At 31.3% G+C, this 17,582-nt stretch overlaps 1 long non-coding RNA gene across 2 annotated transcripts in view; it reads left to right on the top strand.

Moving 5' to 3' along the window:
* Window positions 1-7,606: 7,606 nt before the first annotated feature.
* Window positions 7,607-17,582, top strand: part of LOC143237666 (uncharacterized) — a 42,655-nt gene continuing 32,679 nt past the window's right edge. Inside the window, exons 1-2 of one of the 2 annotated variants that reach the window (XR_013020189.1) lie at window positions 7,607-9,226; window positions 10,004-10,088. This is a non-coding gene — a long non-coding RNA (uncharacterized LOC143237666). Of the gene's footprint in view, window positions 9,227-9,999; window positions 10,089-17,582 lie in introns of both variants that reach the window. The other variant, XR_013020188.1, reaches the window with a different exon arrangement.

The raw sequence follows: 17,582 nt of genomic DNA, 5'->3' as shown, positions 1-17,582 counted from the left end.
AACTTTTTCAGAAAAGAAAAAATGACTTTATCTCTGATAGCTAAGAAGATTCTGATGGACTTTTTCTGCTATTTTTACACATTGTATGACTGATTCCAAGCCATTTAAATTACTAACACCTCAACTCTCAATAACGTTCCTGTTTATTCTGAATTATAAGACTATAGGCAACGGTGCCTTATCAAATAAAAAATATTTCATTAATTTGACATTGCTTGAATAGAAATTTAAGTAAAGTGTGGTGGATGCAGAATCTCTGATAACTTATTTTTTAGTCGAAAACACACCCAACTCGTGGCTATATGAAAACTATGTAATCAGTCCAGGAAATGTTGTCATAAGTGGATGGGTTTATATAGCTTGCTTGTGACTTGTATTTAACGTAAACAGACTCTGGAAGCAACGTCAGTACAAGAACTGTTGGTCGGGAGCTATATGAAATGAGTTTTCATGGCTGAGCAACAGCATGCAAGCATTTCTCGATAATTACTGACGACATCAAAAAGGAACAAGACGAAGAAAATATTCCTCACACTCAAGTTGACCGTATCATATAAAAAATAACACAAAAATCTACAAACCTTGTACTGGTCGACATAAAATACACTTACAATACGTTAAATCTAATAAGTAAAGGAATTATACTCTGGTATCAGAGATACCAATTAGAACAAATGAAAACACCGGCAATTGTAGTAACACAATGTTGCAATTGTCAGAGATATGGACATGTTTCAGTAGCATGTCAGCAACATGGAGGTGTTGTGGATGTGGTGGGGAACATCACGTATCGCAATGCAAAAAAGAACAGGAAAAGCCCAAAATGTTGTAACTGTGGCTAAGAACACATCAAATTCTAAAGGCTGTGAAAAATACAAACAAATAAATATACGAAATTAAAAACGCACCATCAAACGACAACGAAACAGATGCCAATGCACAATAAACAAAACCAACAATGACAGAAGACAAAATAACATACGTACAAACACTTAAAAAAGCAATCGCACAAATATCAAAACAAAACCAACAGCAAAAACCAATAGTTGTGACAAACAACAGTACGCAGATAAAACGCAACACGCATACACAAAAACCGCAAGATAATGACAACCTCATTAAGGAAACAAAAGCAAATGACCAAATAAATTTGTAAATATAATTACAAATTTCATGACAGACTTTTTAGCCGAATACATAAAACCCACACAAACAACTTGTCTTGACCTACTCTTAAACACGGCATAAAAACACATCATACCTTACATTTCACAAATATTAACAACACTTACAGGATACCTGCTATCAACTTAAATTCACTGTTGTATATGTCAACATCTAAGGTGCACTGGCTTCCAAGAAACATGAGATTGGAAGACCTAATTCAACAAACTACCCCAGAAACTGTAATAGTAAGTGAAACCTTACTATACAAAACCAATAGATTTAAAATACCATACTACACAACTATAAGGAAAGACCGATTAAATAAACAGGATAAAAAGAGAGGAATGTTGCTGCTACATAAAACAAATTATCAGTTACTGAAATTCAAATTAACAGCAACAATGAAGATATCACTACCGACATCCTGTTAAATAATCGTTCTACCGTCACAATAGCTGGAATTTATTGTTCATCCACAAAACAAATAGACTTAAATTTAATTACATCTTTTTCTCACAATCAAAATACCCTTTTAATCGGAGATTTAAACAGTAAACACATCAACCTTGGATGCAATTCAACAAATGCATATGAAGACTTCTCCAATTCATAGATGAACACAACATAACCTTCCTGAACGACGACACGCCTACGAATACAACGTATGCCACCAATACCAGTGACATACTAGACTTATGCCTAAACTTGTATAACATGAGTCAAAAATTAGTTAAATTTCATGGGGAAAAGATGCACACTGTGATCATTTTACCTATATGGCGTGTTTTCAATCTACCCCCCCCCCATAAAATACAATAAATATATATATATATATATATATAAAAGAAAAATTTGATTACAAAAAAACAAATTGAAAGGAATACGAAAAAGACGTACACCATTGGCTACCAAACAAATTATGAAAACAGTAAAAAATAAAAACATTTATTGATAATTACTGCCAAATAATCAGAGTGCTTTCAATCTGCACAAGGATTCATAGAAGCAATTACTAACACAAAAAAATAAATTTCCAGGAGAAGATGGTACACAAGCTATTCGTCTAGAAAGAAAAAAAAAACACTGAAATTATTTGAATATCTCACTGCAATTTTTAATTTATCATTATACTCTGGTTATATCCCGGTTTCTTAGAAGCGTGCAAATGTACTAATATTCTATAAAGAAGGAAAGCCAGCCAATAACCCAAATAGCTACCGACCAATCAGCCTGACCAGCTGTTTTGGCAAAATTCTTGAAAGAATAATCGGTAACAGACTCTTTATATTCCTGGAGATAACATCAACATTACCAGAAGAACAAAATGGTTTCAGAAAATCCAGACAAACTACGGACCATTTAGTTGGATTAACAGAAGCAATTGTTGATAGTTTTAATAAACGAGAATGTACTGTCGCTTGCTTTCTTGATATTGAAAAGGCTTTCGACATTGTGTGGAACAACGGTTTCTGGTTCCGAATGCAAGAACTGGGAATACCGCGGGGAACTATTCGCTGGCTATCCAACTTTGTGGAAAACAGAATATGTAGAGTTAATGTTGAATGAAGGGACCTTCTCAGTGTTTCACTCCAGAAGCTGGTGTCCCTCCAGGAGGGGTGGTTAGTCCTATCCTATACATCATGTACGTGAATAATATGCCTCTAAAAGATCCAAATAATGGATACTCCTCATAGTTCGCAGACGATGTAGCAGTCCGGAAAAGTGCACCAATAGCAGCCACAAACATACAATCACAGTTAAATAGAATAAGTGGATATTGTTAAAAATACAGAATAAAAATAAACACAACTAGTAGTATTCGCAAAGTTAACTAAACATAAAAAAGCACAACCGCAGATCTATATGAATGGAGGACTCCTTCAGACTGCTACATTTGCAAAATTTTTAGGAATTGCATTCGACTCAAAATTAAGGTGGATAAATCACATAAATAATATAAGAATAAAAATTTGACGAAGAACAAACTATGTTAGGAGTCGAACTGGTAAAAATAGTGGAGCAGCGGCAGATAATATCATAAAAATATATAAAACGTATATTAGACCCGTCATTGACTATGCAGCCCCTGCATGGATACACGCAAGTAAAAAAAAAACTACTACAAACAATACAAAATACACTACTCACAACAGCTTATAAAGTACTCAGAGTAACATCATCTGAATTCATGCATAAATACGCACGCATGGAAACAATAGTAGATAGACTCCTATATAGTACAATAAACTATTTTGACAAAAATTGGAGAAAAAATGAACTAGTAAGCGAACTTGACAGGTATTGTATACATGATGAGGATAGACCTAAACATCTTTCTCTAGTGAATATATATATTTTCTAAATAAATAAATTAAAAAAGGCCACCTATAAACTAGACTCCACATTAGTTTAGGGGTTAATTACTAAACATTGAAAGTTTTTTTTTTAAGTAAACGTTTTATAATTGATACCTATCTAATGAAAGTGCAAATAATTATGGAACTATAAAGAGAAATGATTTATATGAACCAAGTGAATGTGTAGATATTGCATGGGCATTGCCCTGATAGGGGCCTGAGTAAGTGCGGATTACTCTGGCCCTCGTGTACAATATATAAATACACTCGACGGTTACAAGACCAAAATTTAAAGGAAAGAGGAAGAGGTCGACGAAACTTGACCCTTCTGGGTATATAATAATAAATATTCAAATAACTATGAGAGAGAGAGCGAAGAATCGTGCAATAATTCACTTTGAGGTTGGTATATTTCACAAATTCAAGTCAACATTGTTACCAGCGTGACGTGTTGAAAGAATAGAGGTTGTAAATGTAATTTTCAATAACGCATTTTGCTGAAGATCATAAAGTTGCACATGTGATTGAGCGACAATAGGAATGGTTTGTGTATGTGTAGTCATATTAACAATAAATATGTTAATGCTGTTATGGTCAGCTATGTTACCTTAAATAGTCAGAGTTTACAGATTTAGTAGCATTGTTGACAAAATTTATTGTATTGCCTTTCAGTTATTGGTATTATGGCACAAAAATAAAAATGTGTCAATAAAACAAGAATGATGTTTGTTGTGCGTTATATAAGAAAAAGACAGGAAACAGACCAGCAACACAAGAGAAGGCAGGAAACAGATCAGAAGCAGCAGACGAGACACAGCAGGGACCAGCAAGAACAAAGAGAACAGGTCAAGGAACAGAGACAGCGGAGAAAGGACATGCAGAATTTAATATGGAATACTGGAAAAGAAAATGGATGGAGAAATATTATTGGGCAAACATGCTGTTGTGTCATATGGTGATGTGCCCTACCTAGGAATAGTCCTAGATTTTGATGAACAAGATGTGTCCGTTAAATGTATGCACAGAATTGGACACAACAGATTTTACTGGCCCAGGCCTATTGAGGATGTGTGCTGGTATGCATACGAAAATGTTCTTCCCATAATTCCCGAGCCGTTGTGAAGTTGATCCCAAAATATGGGAAGATATACTGAAGCATATGTCAAAATACCAGTAACACTTTTGAAAGACATTTTAAAATTCAAGATGAATAATCAAGGTTACATTATAATGTGATGAAGGCCAAGATGGTATTTAATTTAAATGTTTAATTTTAAACATGTTTTGTCAACTGTGTTACTTTTCTTGACTCAATAAAGATAATGACATTTCATACTTTTTCGTACTTGACAGGTTCCAAATTAAACAAAAGAAACTTGTATTAATTTGATTACATGAAAAGTATTTGATAAAGTTGAGATAAATAGATACTACAATGATATGACTATACAAACAATATTGTCAACTATATGACATACAGCGCACTGTATTTTGTTTTTGATTGTTTAGATTTTTTCATGATCTTTCAAAATCCATTTATGTTGCATCACTTTTGCATACCTGGTCAGTTTTGAGGAAATTACTTCCTATTTATGTCGACAAACACTCATTTTTGTTATTTTTTATTTTACAAAACTGTCAACTACGTTAAATTCTTGTCGACTGTTTCTGATGTTGCCAGTGCTGTTACCTCTACTTATTTGACTATTTCTTATTAGCTGATTTATGCAAACTGTACTGTGTTATTGAGATAATAAAAAGTTAAATATGTAGTAAATGTTTAAATCTAAAATTATCTTATACCAGCAACAGAATTGTTTTAAAAATCAAAATCACTATGATGTAAATCCACTTTTGTATGAAGTGTATACAAATTTAATTTGTTACCGTGTTAGTACAGATATCCTTAGGTGTGAAAATGTGTTGCTGTAATTCTCTTTTATAAACAAAAGTAAACAATCCATTTTTATAAAAAATAAACAAATTATTAATCTTGGTAATCGAGTTGACAAATAGTTTGGACCCCAGTCAATGAAAGTCTCTCCAACAGATGCTTTGAACGTTAAAAAGTGATGTCCTCCGACATGTTTGTAATTCTCAATGATGCTATTATTTTTTGCATAATAAATCTTTTTATTATAATAGATTTTTATTTTGTTGATGTTCGTGTAATTTTACTCCAATTTGAGAATAACCTGCATGTCGAAATTCAATTTCTAAATTAAAATTTCTTGTTCAATGGAATCCTAAATACTTAACATAATAAATCGGATACTTGTTCGATATAAAATGTAAAATGTAACACACTAAGAAAAGGTTTCTTTCGTGTTGTTCCCCCCTCAATGGCACAGCAGCATGTCTGTGGGCTCACGCTGTTAAAACCCGGGTTTCGATACTCATGGTGGGTAGTGTACAGATAGCCCATTGTGTAGTTTTGTGAATAAACCAAAAACTTATATTGTTGTTTTTACTACAAATTTTGATGTTATTGGAGTGACCAATCGTGTATTCACTAAACTTTGTTGAGATACCTGGTCAAAGTGAAAGAATGTCTCCACTATTACAGAAAATGTTTTAATCTCTGTGAGTTCAAACAAACCTTTTTTTTTTCTCATAGATTCTAAAGCTTTTCTCCAATCTGAGGAGTATATTAGTATTAGCAAGAATAAAATCTTTAAATCTGTTAACGACAGCCAAAGCGCTCTTTAAATCGTAACGTGTTTTGATTTGAAACGAAGGAATGAACGATCGTTTTCTGCCCATGAGTGATGGGAAGGACTACCAGCCCCCTATGTGTCATAGCGAGAAATAATTCCGACATAATAATACCATTACAATGTCATTAACTGTTAAATTTTTTATTGTATGGTAGAGTTTCTCCTCAGGTCCATCATTTTCATCTGAGGGTTGTAACACGTTTTAACTAAATTCTTTCTCTCCCTAAAATCTCTAACACATTAGCCTTGATGTTTTCAACTTGAATAGACTGTAATTCATATATTACATAGTTATGTAAGATATGAGAAAAATATTAGTGTACTTCGCTATATAACAAGAGATTGATAATAACAACTCCACAGTGTACTTCACTATACGACAAGAGAACAACAAATTAACACCGTACTTCACTACAAAACAAGAGAAAGAGAAGAACAAATGGGCACTGTACTTCACTATACAACAAGATAAAGAGGAATAAATGATACAATACATCAAACTGTGGTACCAGCACTGGTTGGATTTGAAAGAGATGGAATCACATTTCTGATCCACATTGTAGTAACAACACGAAATACGGTTTAATCCAATTCGAAGTCTGGAAACGCTAATATCTTAAACCATCAAGAGGTGGAACTCCACTCCAGACCGTTCTGCCTAGTTACCTATTGTATTATGAGAATTATTTGGTCTATTGAATCTGAAAAATCTTACATTATCAGAGTATTATAAATAACGTCATTAACGACAGCTAGTCATTTTCCGTTCCCCTCAACCACATTAACCTGCTGGCTACTCTAACTGAATAACAGGCATTGAATGTCTCAACGTAAACAAGTTTATTTCAAATATTATTATTAATAGACATCTTACGGTAAAACACAGAGAGCCAGTTAAGTGTAAAATCAACACATTGAAATGTTGTGTTGAATACTGACTTTAATAATAAGTTGATATGGTAATATCAAGCACAAATTATTCCTTCCATCGAAATGGAAGTCCTATTAACCCGATCAAGGGCTTAATCTCGAAACGTAGTTTTTGAAAAATACGGTAGTAATGGGAATATCATTATAGCTAAGAATATCTTATGACAAATGTTATTGATCGAAGTACATTTCATTTATTAATTAAACCAACTAAATATTTGTACTGTCAGTTAAACTTTATGTAGTTTGTGTTTTAGTGAAGGCTCATGGAAAAGTTGGAAAACGAAACGATGAATGTCCAATTTAAAAAACACATTTGATGTTATATGACCTTTTGGAACTGGACTTTCTTTTTTTATTATTATTTTGCGCAAATCTGCGCTAAGGCTATCTGCGCCAGCCGCCCCTAGTTTAACAATATAAGACTAGAGGGAAAGCATCTAATCATCACATGTTATCGAATAGTGTGGTTAACGTTACGTAAAAATACCCCAACAGATGAAAGACTGTGAGTCGAATGCCCTGACCACCTTGCCATGTGTTAAAGCTTATATTTATTAGTCCTGAGAGTTTTATAGAATTTAACTTGAAAGTTGAAGTAGACTGGTTTGATGAACATTGTAACGGTTACTGAACTGGTGAGGATTTCCCTGGAAGATATTATAAACTGTTGTTATGCTTACAAAATTACAGTTCTGGCCATCATATCCGTACTATCTCATTAAAACTATCTGATTCGGTTTAGAAAATTCTTTAAGGATTATATTATGATGCCATTTGTAAAAACTATATTCAACATATAGCTAACAGTCAAAATACGTGAAAAAAATTATATACATTTGTTATGGTGTATTGTAGATGGAAAATTACAATTACTGATATCGCATTATCAACTGTTCATGACAGGACCAAAATAAAGCATACACAACTTTCTCTGGCATGTTTAGCCATTAAATTACTTATGCCAGCTGATATAGAAATTTTGACTCAGTTTGAAGCATTAGTTTGACTGGTTTTGTCATCTATTGTGTTTATAAAAAAAAAAAAAAAAAATTGTTTTGAATCTCAATCTTCCATAATAGATTTTGATGTATTTTAACATCTTAAAGTGTGTGCTACTGATTTCTACTCAGTGATTAATAACATTTTATTTCATTCATGTGTTTTATGTAGGATCATCTTTTTAATTGTCATATACTTCCATTTCTGACAAGATAAAATATAGTGGTGATTTCTGGGACCCTGTTAAAGTAATTTACTTTTTCAATTGAAGAAAATGTTAACTTCCAGAACATACCATCTGCTGATAGCACAGTTAGAATCCCACATGGAGAAGGTAAAGAGGCTAATGAGGGCATGATCCATACACAAGCATCTGCATTGAAGAGTTGTGTACCAAGATAAAAATAGTACACAAGTGGAGGAACTACACCACATCCAGAACATGTATGCTCTTCACATAAAACCTAGTTCCCATATCAATGCTTAGATAGTAAAAGCCAATGTGGAAGAGTAGCTCTAACATTAAAGGGTGGTATGTTTTCGGTTTAAACGTAAATTACTCACTATAAAATCATCATTGGTCTGTTTATTCAGATGAACCATAATTTTTAAAACATCAAATTTTCTTTGGTTACAAAGATATCAAATAGAAAATCAGACCCCTCTTGCAACATCCTATCTTTCAGGATTTGTTAATAGTTATCTCAAATTTAATTCTGTATTAAGTATAACTAATAGGTATTTGTCTATCAAATGACATATTGTATAACACTATTTTACTGACCAGAGAATTGTCAATTTCACTGTTAGTATAAGCTTTGTTCCCAGAAGATAGATAACTAGCTTGGATAAATTTGAAGTAGCTCTTGAGATAGTTAAAAAGCCAGAAAAACTCTGAGAGTCAGAAGTAATTATGTACTTTTTTGCATGTCATTAGCCTATATTCTTTGGTGTATTACGTAGTTAAATAAAAAAAGCATTTAGTGCATAACTACCAAGAGTATAAAAAAATAAGTTTCACTAACAACTAAAAGCAAGAAAAAAGAAGTTTGGGTAAGTACTTTATTTATTGTTTTTCATTTTTATTCTATATTTATTATTATAAAAGTAACTAAAATGTAAGAATAGGGATCTTTTTGGGTTAGTTAAGATTTCATTAGGTTAAATAAATAATAATACAATAAAATTTTTCATGAGACATCCATGTGAAAATATATCATTCTAGATATATATATATATATATAAGGGTTAATTTAGACTTGTATAAATTTCTTTGGTGCTTAAACTGCCAGACAAACTCACCAATCCCATTTGGAAATGCAGTAGAGAAAATAACAGATAAAACATAAAGTTTAACTGAGAAAAAATTGAAATGTATTTGGGAGATTTTATGGATTACACATGAAATTTGAGATTTTTGAGATGAGGAAAAGTATATTTAATCTTAAGATGAAAGTTATTTTGCACATGAATGTATTCAAAATAAATACTCAACACATTCGTGGAAAATTTTTTATTTCAAGTTTTTTGAAAATACTTCACTGATTAATGTGATTTTTTGTATGTGAAAGGCTTATAATATTAAAAGAAAAGTCTGTCAAAATTTGTAGATATACACACTATACTGGAAGTTAGATACTAAATCTGTGAAGACTTAATAAGTGCAAAGAGGTCATATGGTCAGTCAAATTGTCCAAGCCCATGTTGAGAGAGTTAATGTTATTATGAGCATGTTTTGATTACTTTAAAGCTGAAGTAGTGTCTTTTGTAATAGTTAATATAGCTGTATGTTAGTGGAAACTTTCCAAAAAGGTTTCTCTTTGAAGGCAGATCCAGGTTGGTGATCAGAAGAAAGAAGGCTTGATGAAAAAGGCTTCACTGAGTCTTAGTTTTCAAGAGGGTTCAAGAATGTCAGGTAAAACTTAGGTTTATTAACAACTCTATCTGTGGGACAAAGGCTTTTGTTCACAAGTCAAATTTTAGCATCAGACAATAATCGATGAAGACTGGCATTGTTGGAAATGGTTGGTGAAATTTTATTTTTAGTGAGGTTACTGGTGTCAATTTTGGGTTGTTGGCTTTAAAAGGTACTTTTCTAGTGTTTAGTAGGCATGTGTTCTCTTTGTTTAAGATATTTGCAAGTTGAAGTAGTTGGTGAAAGCAATACAAAGTATTGTGTTTACCTTGTCTTGTCTTCAACTTTCACAATATTCTTTATATTCCATAACATGTATAGAGATCCACACCCATGTAACTGATTGGGTGTTTGTTAGTTAGCCAATCAAACTTACTTCTTGTTTTATAAGTTATATATATACTTTATATTTCTTGCTTTATCCCTGAAGAAGATAAGCCACCTGTTGACAGCAGAATTGTTTGAATACATTAACATTACAAACAATACAGTTTATTATTATTTTTAACTTTGTTAAATGGAAACTGGAGTTTATTATGAAACATTTCTGTAAAGCATAAATAAAATCACGATCTATGTCTATATAATGTAGCTTTATTAGCTCAATATTTCACTATTACAGCTTCTTCAGGAGCTGTTGATATCTACATGTTTACAAATCTAGTTAATTCTAAACTGAAACACTATCATTCATAAACTGAACATTAATACAAGTGATTAGAAAGTTTAGATAATATGAAAATAATATCAAACATTCTTGAATTTGTATTGTTAAGACAAATCAAACCAACAATGTTAAATACATAATATGGTAAACCAGTAGGTAAACTAATAACATTATTGGGTTTATAATATGTTAAGATATTCTAAAACATTACTTCATATTTGTATTGCTAAGCATTTTGCCATCATATTATATCAATACACACATAAAGTAATGTCTAAACATATATTTTAACCCTTATAAGTGTGTATAGATGCTATCCCACTTGTGTTAGGCCATGTTATTACTGAGGTTTTAAATGCCACACACATATTCAGATATTCAATCATGTATGAGTCAGCAAGTTTCTTGTACTAGAGCATCTGCCAAAAGTTATTTCATAAACAATGTTTTTACTTTGGTATCTATCATGTAGTCCATATTTAGTAGCTATACAGCTATTTTTCATACATTGTGTTTTTTTCCTGTATGCTGAACTTGGTATTAATGATTCAAAGGAGATAGCTGTTTCTTATACTATTGTAATAAGTGAGTCTGATGCTCTATTTATTCTGCTTAGTTTTGTGGTGATATTAACACCTATATACAGAATCTTCAAAGTAGCCTGAGCTTTAAATGTCATTTATGAATGACAGTGTTAAAATTTAGATTTAACTGAATTAGTGATTTTAAAAGATATCAATAGCTCTTGTGGAAGCTGTAATAGCAAAATATTGAGTTAATAAAGGGTCATTCCATGTCAAATCAACCAGGGAGCTGCAGGTGACCCCCACAGAATGCCTTGAAATAATTTATATGTGCTCATCTACCCATATAATGAAACATTGCCAAAGATTAGATCAATATCTCTAATAGTTTCTGATTTACACCCCTGTAAACTTTTAATTAATTTTTTGTTATTTTTGGCAAATTCATTTTGGCAACTTTGGCTGCTTAAAGCTGCAAAAGTAATGGTGGTAGAAGGCTGAAATTTGCTACACTCACTGTGTTAATCTTACAGAATTCAAAAATGGTCTCATACCAAGTTTATCTCTCTTAGGATTTTCATAGTGAGGCTGTAAAATCACCTGAAAACCCAAAATTGTAAAAAAACATTGGTTTATTTAATAAGCCATAGCTTTAAGAGTTAATATACTACAAAGCTGAATTTTGTTTTCAAATATCCTACAACATATTAGTTGATAAATCAGCAATTGTTGTAATTAAAAGTCTGTTAGATCTCCTGTAAAAAAATTTAGTTGCATGCAACTTTTTATGATTTAGCTAAAAATAGCCCTATTTCAGGCCACAGTTTGACCATGTCACCAGTTATTCAGCTTTTTCAGATTTGTACCATATATTCTTACATCTCTGAATATGATCTACAAATAAAATCAGGATGGTGTTCAACCTACTTTTTGAGTTATAATTTTTTTTTTGAGTTATAATTTTTTAAAATATCCTCTGACCATACATTTTTTATTTTTAAAAAATTCAGTTCAGGTGTGTTACTGTGTGCAAATATATCCATACAATTTTGAAAAATACCTGTCAGAATTTTATGAATCCCACTGAAATATGCTAACCAGCCTTTCAAAATGTTAAATAATGAAGTTGTAGGAAACAAGAAAGAATTAATTCATTTCTGAAAAAGTTTATTGGCATAACTAGTTATGTCACATGGCAATAATAATATATTGTATATGCATTACAGTTATACAGATATGGCTGAGTTTAAGATTCATAATATAATAAATACAATGGTAAATTAGACAGAAAAAGCACAGTGCTACAACGGGGGATAAATGAGAAAGATTATAGGCACACCAAACTGCAATATTCGTGACAATGAAATGTTTCAAAAACTGCTTTGGCGATAACTTGGCTTTAACAACATCAAATAAGCATTGATTTGTTTAGACAGCTTGAATAAATTTCTGAAATTTGAGTTTGATTATATTGAGATCACTTTGACTTAGAACATAGTGGCGAGCACTGCTGCCTTGCATGGTAGGTGCACTTATCAGACAAAGAATATGTTAGAAAGGAATTCAGCTTTCATCTTTACGTGACCTTGCAGGTCATGAGAACAGTTCGTTTCTTGATTTCTTCAAAAATGACATCAACACATCAGAATGTTTTTCTGATCTATCTTTTATGTTTTCCACATACCATTCATGATCGGAAATGCATGCAACATATTTCCCTGGCTGATAATTGTCATTGCTATCATTAGACCCTATTTGAGCTACTGCAGCATCACTTTCACTGCTACTACCAACAGTTACAACTGTGTACACATCATCATCTGATAGCCTTCTCATATACAATTTGTTGGTAGAATAAAGCTATGATGTGACCTAATACCTGCCACAATTTTGCATTTTTCAAAGTGCTCAAGTAGATCAAACTTTCCACAATTCTGCAAGACTGATTTCTGATTGACAAGAAAAAACTGAATGCCCTGAATGTGGTCCTTTGCCCAATGGTACATATCAGAGACACTTAGAATTGAATAAGTTATTATTTTCCATAACCTTGATTTTTTTTAAAACCATGTTCAGAGATGTAAGAATATATGGTAAAGGCTGATTAGAATATTTCAATGGGATTTGTAAATTATTTCAAAATTGTATTGATATATTTGCACACAGTAACACACCTGAATTGAAGTTTTTTGTTTTAAGTAAAAAACGTGTGGTTAGAGGATACTTTAAAAAATTATAACTCAAAAAGTAGGTTGAATACAATTTTGATTTTTTTTGTAGATCATATTCAGAGATGTAAGAATATATGGTAAAAATCTGAAAAGGCTGAATAACTGGTGACATGGTCAAACTGTGGCCTGAAGTATGGCTATTTTTAGCAATATCATAAAAAGTTGCATGCAACTAAATTTTTTTACAGGAGATCTAACAGACTTTTAATTACAACAATTGCTGATTTATCAACTGATATGTTGTAGAATATTTGAAAACAAAATTTAGCTTTGTATCATATTAAGTCTTAGAGCTGTGGCTTATTACATAAACCAAAGTTTTTTTATGATTTTGAGTTTTCAGGTGGTTTTACAGCCTCACTATGTAAATCCTAAGAGAGATAAACTTGGTTTGAGACCATTTTTTAATTCTGTTAGTTTAATTCAGTCAGTGTAGCAAATTTCAGCCTTCTACCACCATTACTTTTGCAGCTTTAAGCAGCCAAAGTTGCCTGAAAATGAATTTGCCAAAAATAAACAAAAATTAATTAAATTTTTCAGGGCTGTAAATCAGAAACTATTAGAGATATTGATCTAATCTTTTGCAATTTTTCATTATATGGGTAGATAAGACATGTGTAGTTTTTCAAGGCATTCTGAGGGGGTCACCTGGAAAATTTTCCAAAATCTGGATGATTTGACATGGAATGACCCTGAAGTTATGCTGGAGATAAAGGTAATGGGTTTATTTATGTTTATAGTAGTACAGTTTATTGCTATATTACATTTACCAGTAACATATGCAACAATATTTTTGAGTAAAAAACAGAAAAGAAATATTTTTTTGACACTATTTCTAAATGAATTACATATAATGCATGGTATCACACTTTTCAATGTAAGTGAACATTCAAATACTAACACGTGTGATAACTTTTGTTAAGAATTCAGTTTCACGTTCCTCAGTTGTATTATCATTCATTATAGGTCTGGTTACATGCTTCTCATGAAGGGTGATTAGCTCTTTCACCAAAAGTAAAAATAAAACATAAAACTATAGACAGTCTGTTGAATCAATATTAAATATAAAGACAACATAGTAACACAAATTGAACATACAACTCAAACTAGATGTTTTTGGCACCTAATTCTAAATCTTATATTTCAAAATAACTTCTTTTAAAATGTATAATTGTAAAACATTAGCTAAATTTGTATTTAATATATTTTATACAAAATACTGATAATAATTGCTGTGGTTTTTAAGATAAAGGGCCACATGACATTTGTATCACATAATGTGATAAAAACATAAATGTTTATTTTTATAAAACTTGTAACCTTTTGTGTAAATTAGACTAGTATAAATGTTTTATTTGGACTCTTATAAACAAAATATGATCATATTAAATTCCTATTGGTCAACTATTGAATAATATGATGTCTACTACCTATTAATGAATTATGCTTTGCAAATTTATAAATTATATAAGACACTGTCATATATATATGTGATTGAAAAAATTGTGCAAATTCCAGTAAAGAAATCTTATTTTGTAATCCAGACAACCTGATGAGCTCTAGAGCTTGATACCAAGGATAACAAGATTTCTGTTTCACTTTACTTATTGTTCAAGTAGTTCTTTTATTTAAATTTTAATCTCTTTTTCAACAAACGTTTGATATTAAGTTTGTCATGCTACTATATAACTAAAACTACATTGCTGCACTAAGAATATATACTATGCTAGCATTAATACATATAAACAAAATATAGTGTAGTGACAACTACTTCAGGAAAGCTAGTAGTTTACTACTGTTTTCTTGTGTATTAAATGTGTTCTGTTTTGTGGTAAGATGTATGCATGTTTGTGTGTGTGTGATGAAAGAGTGGGGAAATGTGTTACAGTGAATATACTGGCTACAGTTCTGTGTGTGTTTTAAGTGTGACAGGTTATATAGAGTGGTTTTTTGAAATTAATGACAATAATTGATATTTTTTATTGCCAGCTTTGTGAAGAATCAGTATTACAAAACCTTTTTACTTGGTAAATTATACTATAAAATAATGCAATGTTAATATGAATCTCAACACACTTATTCCCATCAGTAGTTTGACTAGTAAAAAATAAATTATATTTGCTGCCTACACAATTTCGTAAAAATGGGCAAATATTGTACTGATAGTGCAATATCTACATATATTCCACTATGTTAAATTCCATAAGTGAGACAAGAACAAAAATAGAAAACCAGTAGGAGGATAATCAAAGTGAATAACAGTATGTAGTTCTGTAATGATTTCGAAATGAACACATTAATAAATGATCAAAATATCTAACATAACACAATTGATATGTATAGCTATGTGGGAGAAACCAAGTTATGTATAGACAAAAAATATAACTTTCATCATTTTGTACTGCAGCACAGGTATTTAATTTTTTCTGTCCCTTGTTGAATTACATTTAAAAGAATTCTCAGAAATATTTTACTACTCAAAAAAATGCTGTAAAAATTCCTTCAAAGTTTTCCCCATTATACAACCACTTTAATTCAATCAGGATATTTGATATATACTCTAAAAAAACTATAAAGCACAGCATAAAACTGGATCTCACAATATTAGAACTCAATCTTCAGTGGAAATGGTAAAGTGTGTCTCAGAATTGTTTAAACTTTGGTTCAACAAAAACATGAAGACAAAGAATGCAAAAAGGACATTGTAAAATCAACTACTGGTGATGATGATGCAACTGCCAGTAGCAGGAGTCAGTTTTCTGTCACTAACAATAAAATATTTGATGGAAATAAAAAATGTTTCTGCCTCATTGGAAATATACTTGGCTATGGTTAGTTCTAAAGGAAACCTGAAATATCCTACAATATCAGCTAGTCACTACGATCAGGTACAAATGCTTTCTTAAATGGGTATGATCGCTTTTCTGTTGAACCAGTCAGAGCACACAGAATCAGCAAAGCTTGTACAGCATGTGTCATGGTACAATCAGGAGAATACAAAATCAGATGGTGTTGCCATGGAGACAGTGAGTTCTCCTATTCTTACAACCCTTTACTGTGCAGGAAATGCATAAACTAAAGGAGGTGAAAGAAAAACAAGAGATTAACAGTGTTGTTTAACAACTCATACTCAATTGAAAAAGAAAGTAAACCTCTATCATACTAGGAACTTATGTGCAGGACAATTGAGAAGGCTGGTGTGGATGTTGGAGAAAATTATGCCAACTGAAGGAAAAGCTACTGGTGTGAGGCAGATATCCTTAAACATGATGTCAAAATTATAGTTAGTGCAAGATGGGTCATCTATATTGTTGCCAATGAGTATACAGATAATGTCATCATTGGACAAGAAACTATACTATTAAGGGTTGTCAATGAGAGAAATCTTTATACAGTGTTAACAGAATTGTTTGCACCAGAACATGTAAATGTATGAGGTGTCCTAGATGATATTAATTAAATCAAGAAGCTGTCATTGGATTTCACAGATATGAAGTTTTCCACACAAAAAAAAGTTTCAACACTAATAATAGCAAATTTTGAAGGTAAAGATGTTATGATGGGTTCCAAAGATGCTGTTATAGAACTATTAAAAATAAAAAGAAATTCCTACTGGGGTTTCACTTTGTAGCTCACAACCTTCGACTGGCAATTTTAGATGCAGGAGAATCCTTACTTCAGATTGAAGAAACTTTGGAAAAAAGATCATTACATTGTACTGAAAGGCCCCTGTTAGGTATTATAGTTAATTTGAAAAGAGTATTTGATTTATTATATTATATACTGTGATTTGTATTGATAAGATAATTAAATGTCAATATGTATCAAATTTATGATTCATGTGAACAAGATTGATACTCATAGTTTTATTTCTTAAAAACAAAATATTTTAATACTTTTGCTATAGGCCATGGGTTTATAAGTCCTCTTCTCATTTGTTCAGTTGCATTAAAAATTTTTATTGAACTACTATTTTATAAATTTATGTTAATAACTTTGGAATCAAATTGTAGATTATAAGTTGAACTTTAATATTATATATAAGTTAATTTCTTAATTTAAAAGTAAATAT

The sequence above is a fragment of the Tachypleus tridentatus genome, chromosome 13 (genome assembly GCF_004210375.1).
Source record: "Tachypleus tridentatus isolate NWPU-2018 chromosome 13, ASM421037v1, whole genome shotgun sequence".
Lineage (NCBI taxonomy): Eukaryota > Metazoa > Arthropoda > Merostomata > Xiphosura > Limulidae > Tachypleus > Tachypleus tridentatus.
This window is presented reverse-complemented; position numbering and strand designations above follow the sequence as displayed.